General features: G+C 26.5%; 1 long non-coding RNA gene across 1 annotated transcript; it reads right to left on the reverse strand.

Moving 5' to 3' along the window:
* Window positions 1–5,798: 5,798 nt before the first annotated feature.
* On the reverse strand, window positions 5,799–6,575 carry LOC120070632 (uncharacterized). The gene is made up of 3 exons (XR_016528467.1): window positions 6,338–6,575; window positions 6,190–6,254; window positions 5,799–6,035 (listed from the first exon to the last, which is right to left on the reverse strand). It is a non-coding gene; the product is annotated as an uncharacterized LOC120070632 (long non-coding RNA).
* Between the last annotated feature and the right edge of the window lie 1,109 nt (window positions 6,576–7,684).

The following is a 7,684-nucleotide window of genomic DNA, read 5'->3' on the forward strand; positions in this document are numbered from 1 at the left end:
TAACAAAAGAATGATGTGGCGGTTAATTAATGATGCATTTTATAAATGTGGCATTTTTAAATGAGTAGACAAGAAATTGTCACAAAATTAATTTATATACTTCCAAAGTTCAACCAATCGATGACAAGATGTGCTCGAGGAGGAGAGAGAACGGAGAATAGAAGGAGTTTGGATCACGAGAGAAATAAGGAGAAAGAGAAAATGACGCATAATAAAAATAAAATAATATAAAATTCATATCTTTTTACCAACTCCATTTAAAATGCACATTAACAAAATCTCATCATTAATTAATTGTCCTATCATCTTTTTGTTGGATCAATTAACTGTCAACTAGTTCGAGGGACCATTTAGAGTTATTTTGAGATATCAAGAATTAAAGTGTTGCTTTTGAAATTTCAAGAATCAAATAGACGTTAAGTCTAAACCTAAAAAAATGATTACTCTAATTTATGTAATTGCTAAAGAAAGTGTTTTCTATATGTCATTAATGTTAAAATGTCTACATATATATCTTCTGTTCTTTTTTTATTAAGTGTTTTTTATTCTATGGTGAAAAAAACATTTTTGGTTTTATAATGATTTGTTGAGAATAACAATTTAGTGTATAAATTTGTGTTTATATTGATTTAGTTTAAGTACTCTAAATTCGATATTAAAATCTACTTGTGACAATGTAGTTACAAAAATATAGGTAACATTTGATGAGATTTTTCTTAGGTACATGTAAATAGATAACTAAACTAGGAATTAAATGTGTTTTTATAAATAACTATAAAGATCGAGTATGTCGTTAAATAATAAAAATAGACACATTCAATTTTGATCAGATTTTCATGAAAGAGATTTAATTCTTATAAATGATAAAAATATAAGAAACTAAATTAAAATTAAAGTTTAGGCGGTAGATGGTTCATTTCAAGAAATTTTAGAAACTAAAGTGTTTTTCTAATTCTTTTTACTAGGGTTGTTCAAATAACCCGACAACTCGAACAACCCGAACTATCTAACCCAAAATGTAAGGGTTGACTTGGGTTAGGTTTGTTCTTGGATTGGGTTGGATTGGGTTGTGGTTTGGCTAAAAAAAATCTGGGTTGACCCAACTCAACCCGAATTATATATATATATATATATATACCTCTTTGTTTAAAGTTTGATTTTTTTGTATTGATTAATTTTTTTAATTTTTAATATTTTCTTTTAAAATTGTTATGATATTTGTCTTTGTTTAAAATTTACAATAAATATAATAGATATGTAGTATTTAGCATCTTAATTTTATGAGATTTTAGTTATTAGTCATGTGTTGTATATAAATTTACATATTATTTTTATTAAAAATAAAAAAATAAGTTATAACCCGACAACCCAACCGAACCCGAATTTTAAGGGTTGGGTTGGAAACTTTATTGGGGTCATTTGGGTTGCCAATCAAACCAACTCGAATTTTTGGGTTGATCCAAAAAATACCTTCAACCCAACTCAACCCAACCTATGTACACCTTTACTTTTTACTATATATATAAAGAGAAATTGAAAAATTTTAATAAAAACAACAATGTAATTCCATAAATAAAAAATAAAAATAAAAATTTAATAAGATATTCTAGCCAGATTTCATCACCCAAAATCTCTCACACAACCAAAATGAGCATAACCATAGCCTTAACTGACATAAAATTTTTACTATCGAGCGGAAGCTAATTATCCAAATTCCATTAATTATTGAAAACATAATTTATAGTAAATATACAATTAGATATGCATTCAAGGTTAAATTACAATATACTTTTACAAAGAAAATAGGTTTCAAGAAACCTCACCTTTGAAGAACCTTTCTTCAAGTAATCCCTTGTACTAGTCACGAACAAAACTCCTTCTTCGTGGATCTCCTTCTTCTCACACGGACACTACCAAGCAAGAATCTTCTGTATTCTCTTTTGGGATTCAAAGATTCAAATAGGAGTTGTGGGCTTTGTTGAGTCATGGGAAGAGGGAATGAGATGGAAAGTATGAAAGGGAAGTTTTCTTCAGAGAACCTTTCTCTGTGATTGTCAATCGATCAAGAAGATGATCCTCTCAACTTCTTTTATCACTTGTTAGTTTTCTTTGAGAGAATGTGGGGAGAGAGTTATAACTCTTTCTCTTTTATTAATTTCAAATAAATTAATAAAAGAGAATATATAATAACTACTTTATTATATATACACCATATGTTATATCAAATATAACATATAGTCTATAGTTTTATATTGCATCAAATACAATTCTCTCTTAACTATACATGATATTTAATATAAATCACATTTATATTAAATCCATTTATGGGTCATATCCAAATATTTTATTCCTCTCAACATAAATCATATTTATATTCAATTACATGAATCTTATTCATATAATTGGTATTTAAATCATATTCAAATTTATTTCATAATATATCAAATACATTATAATTAATTATATCATATATAAATAATTCCTTAAATTAATTTGAATATTTCAAATTAATCCAAAGATTAAATCCATGTTGAGCTACAGTAGGGACCTTATAAAGCTTTAACGATACTCAGATAAATAATTAAACTCTTTAATTAAATTACCCAAATCCATTAACTGCCAGTCCGACAGCTGTACTCCTCGCACTATACATAAATTTCTGAATTTCTGTGTCCATTGGATATAACCAATCAACAGTGTGATGACTCTTCACAAATTACTCGTAAGTACAGCTGGGCCAAAATACCATTTTACCCCTATAGTTATATCTAACCCCTTTACTACTGATTCCTCTAATAAGTCCTCAGGCTAGAGGGTGTGACCACTATGTTCAAGACTCGGAATCAGCCCTTGTAATTTATCTACTTGCCCCTATATCGGGAGCTGAGTTCCTAATTCCCCAGTTAGACGAATTCCAAAATTGTAGGCTTGTTGAGCTGGCAATCTAGCCACTCTCACCTATACAAATCAAATGATCGCCTTCATAAGTAGGAGTTCACAACTAACTCAAGATTCAGGTCATGTCACCTATGGTCATCTTAGTGAAATGTAGGTCTCTATTATTAACAATGTTGAACTAACTCAAGATTCAGTCTCTATTATTAACAATGTTATATAAAAAGACTAATTATTTCGTGGTTTAGTCTTATACAAACTCTTTGTATAGGATACCCCACTCGCATGTCTCCACATGAATGATTAGGAGATCATTTATAGCACTTTACAACATTTGTAACACCTATAAAGTGGGTCGTATCCATAGTGTTACCGGTATCCAACCTTATTCATCTACTACATACCGTTTTGGTTATTATTTAAACAAGATTCACTTGTATGTCTCTACATATTTGTTTAAATTACATTATTAACAACAATATGTTTATATAGTGTTTACAAACTACGAGATGGAGATTTAGGACACCATTCCCAATATTCCCCATATTAAAAATAAGAGTAACATTCCAATGATTTGCTCACTTTGGTAAATCAAGGTTGATTTTGATAATGATAATTAGTGTATATATATAGAGAGAGGTTAATCGCTTATCAAATAAACAACACATACTAATTAAACCTAAAATTTTTATTCAATATTTTTTTTTTCTTGAAAGACCAACATTATGTACTTTAGATTTTTTTTTTTTTCTTTTTCTTTTTTGTCTCTTCTTTAATTTTCTACGTTAGCAACATTTACAAGAAGAATGGTTGGCCCTAAAGAGTTGTACAAATTATGCTTTTGAAGCCCCTTTCTACTTTCTCTTGAAAGGCTATGGCTCCCTAAAAGAAGCATTTACATAGTATATGTAATATATTGAAACATAATATAAGCACTTTTTGCTAAAAAAAAATCAAAAGATTCCCTTTTTTTAGCAAAGGTAAAAGATTCCCAATTTTGCAGTGCCTTTCACTAGCAAAAATCCCTGCCCAAGATCTCTTCTAAAGTTTATATGTATATAAAATAAAAAATAAATAATAATAATAATAATTTAAAAAAATTCTCCCTCCCTCCATCTACTTTTTTCTCATTGGTCAAACTAAATATTAATTTTAGGCTGACATTGCGTTGGCGGCCTTCGATCTGAAAAAAATCTTAACCTTTTTAAGGGTTTGGTAATTTACTATTTTTAAAAATTATAGAAAATTACTTTTTAAATCTTACCGTTTTCAAAATCCGCTAAAAACTAGTTTTCACTTTTAGATTCTCTATAAATCAGACTTTTTTTAACAGCAATTAATTTTTTCCATAATCTTTTTTAATCCATCGATTGCACTCATTTTTTTTTTTTATCAATCACTTCTTTTTTTATTGACCACTTCTACATCACCATAACATCACAATTACAAGAGAAAACAAATTCAATATCAACCATAATTAATTCAGGTTTTATTTTTTATTTTTACAGTCATCATTCCTTTTTTTTTTTCTCAATTGTCATTTTCTTTTTCCTTCTCCTATTTTCCATTTGTTGAATGATTTATCTCTCTGTATAATTTTAAAATCTTTATGTTAAGTATAGTTGAATATTTTTTTTTAGAATTATTTCAAATTGGATAAATTAGAAGAATAATGTTGTTTGGAAATTGTGTTTGATAAAAATGAAAAATCTTTATAAAAAAAAGTGAATTGTAACTAATATATTTTATTATAATTTTATTATGATTTTCTTTACGGTTTCAAGGTTCTTCCCAAATCAATGGGAATCAAAAAAATCTTTAACGGTGTAATCTCATTTGACCAACTAATCTTTCTTTAGAATCCATTTTATTTATGTATCATTTGATTGTGTATATATCTAATTTCTTTAAACTCTTATCTTGCAACTTTCATCCTTAATTGAGTCATTTAATCCAATTTTTCTAACAAAAACTATCCATGTTGTTATTTCATTAACCCATAATTTTAATTTTGATTTCACTAATTCTAGATGGGGTAAAATATAGTTTGTAATTTAAACTATAAAAAGTATAAATAAATAACTTGTAACAGTTTAATATACTAAAATAATAATAATTAAATAATGTCTAATTCGAACCTAAGATAAAACTATAGTTTTAAAATAATTTATTATGATTTAGTTCTTATCATGAAAATGTTGTTAAAATTAATGAGTATCTCTTAAGAATTGAACGAAACATGTTTATAAATTACAAAAATTAAATCGTTACATAATAAAAATCTCCTCTTAAATTTTATGGATGATTTTTTATTGTAGAGACTAAATTGTTACAATTTCCTTTAAAGAAATTCAATTGTTGCACATGCTAAATTTTAGATGTTAAATTGTTACCGATTTTAAAATATATAAAGATTAAATAATTAAATACTAAAATTCATTCATAGACTAATAAATACACATGGATGAAAATAGTGTTTTATTAACTTTTTTTTTCCAACAATAACATTGTATTTAATTGCAAGAATATGAAAGAAAAAAAAAAAGAATGAAAAGTTTCAGAAATAGTTATATAGATATAGCATTGTTGAATTTTTTAATTGAAGAACAGAAACTTATTATCTTGAAGGTAGTTTAAAAACAAGCTTAGCTAGAGATGTATACTAAAGTATGAAAACTCCCCTTCTTAACTTACTAAAACAACTTAATGTGATTTTTAATTATTTCCATTTTATATTATAGTTAATATAATCTATTTTTTTAGTGACAAAAAAGAAATTAATACAGTTTTCTTCCTAAGCATACAAAATAGACCAAAAACATCAATTAAGGCCTCTTTATGTATATTATTACAAAATATATAAACACAAACAAATACATAGTAAATGAAAATAAAAGATGTCATAAATATAATTCATGAGAAAATTTATTTCATCAATTAATTTATCTTATCAATTATATATAATACATTTTCACTTTGGGCTACAAAGTGTTTTAAGATATACAAGTGGAAAAAAAAAGTTAGGGATCTGATTGTAAAGTGGTGTTCTTGGGGTGTGGAACAGAATTACCAATAGGGTTTGGTCCAGAATGAACTTCATGCAACATTTTTCTTTGGACAAGAATATAATCATCCTTAAACTATAATTAAAAAACAAAAAGTGAAAAACATTAGGAAATTGAAAAGAAGAAATTAAAAAAAAAAAAGATAAAATTTGATATTTTTCTAATTAAACTTTTTGTAAATATTATTCAAGAAAAAAAGAAAAGAAAAGAAAAAAAGAGATATGCTTACAAGTTGAGGGAGAATAGTAGTAGTTGATGATGATGAGTCTCTTAGAACTCTTGGAATCTGAGAATCTTAACAAGATTAAGCTGCAAATTAGTTGATATAAACAAAAATTTGAGTTGATAAATTAATATTTTAGGGAGAGAGAGATTACCTTGAAGCTTTATTGGTGATGATAATGGAGAAATTAAAGGGAAGAGAAGGGAAAAAGAAAAAGAAAGGATGAGGAAAACTGAAAGAGTTAAGAAATTCCAAAATATTTGGTTCTTCATGAGTGAGAAAATTGCATGCATGTTTGATATTTTGGAATTACTTGGAAGAAGAAAGGGATCAAAACCATTTCTGATTAGTTCTGCTTAGAGAGAGAGAGAGAGAGAACATGGAAACTGCCCATAAAGTTCTTATACATGCTTTAATAATTGGATTTGCAATATCTTATCCCTTTTGCCCAACTCATATATATTATTAATTTAGGAAAATTAAAAAAAAAATTAATCACTTGAACTTATAAACCATGATTAAACTTGCAATTTCACTAAATTATTATTATTATTTCACTCTTCTTCGTGGCTCTCCATTGGTGCAATTTTTTAATCATCAGAACTACGCATTATTCCCTAATCATCATAATTACGCACTGTACGTTCTTTAAATCTTTCTGTTCTATCAACATTCACATTGATTATTCATATTCCTTATGATAGAATAGAAGTAAGAATGTTACGTCTGAATGGTGATTCTTCAAGAAAAAAAGGAATCCCATGACTACTCAGTCTAAAGAAGGAACTCAATTTACCTAAGCTTACGAGTGTTTGCTGATTGAGATGAATGACTTTTTAGATTCAAGCTAATTTTAACGATGGTAAATTTTTTCGACCTAAATAATCTTATTAAAATTGAACCCAACCACGAAACATTGGGTTGGATTGGTTCGAGTTACTCGGATCATTTATTTAAATTTTTATTATAAGAAAAATTTTAATACAAAAAAATTCTATTTAACTATTTTCATATATTGAATTAAAATTAACAACTCAACTTCAATTTATATTATGAAAAATTTCTTTCCAAGTTATTAAAAAATTGGTTTTAGAAGTTGTTAGAGAATGTATTATTTGAAAAAAAAAACATGAAATTGAATAAAACTAAAATAAATACATGTATGTATAACGTTACATAAGTAGAAAAAAAAAATATTACACATTTTAAAATCAGTAATAAGTTTAGATTGGTTTGTGTTATTTTAGGTAAACCCATGAACCAACCTAATCTTGGAGTTTTATGCCCTAAATCTCATGGTTTATAATGTGTAAACAAAATTAATTTATTTAATAAAATAAGAAGTTACTTTATTTGGTATTTAGACTTAACTTAATTCAATAAACTGATTCAAGGTTATTTAATGTAACTTGAATAGTATGTGGTTGACATACAGATGGATGTAATTATAATATAAAAGGTCTGTAGCATATGGATAAGGTTGAGTATCTTATCCTTGCAA

The sequence above is a fragment of the Benincasa hispida genome, chromosome 1, assembly GCF_027475165.1.
Source record: "Benincasa hispida cultivar pf3 chromosome 1, pf3_genome.v1.1, whole genome shotgun sequence".
In the NCBI taxonomy this organism is placed as follows: domain Eukaryota; kingdom Viridiplantae; phylum Streptophyta; class Magnoliopsida; order Cucurbitales; family Cucurbitaceae; genus Benincasa; species Benincasa hispida.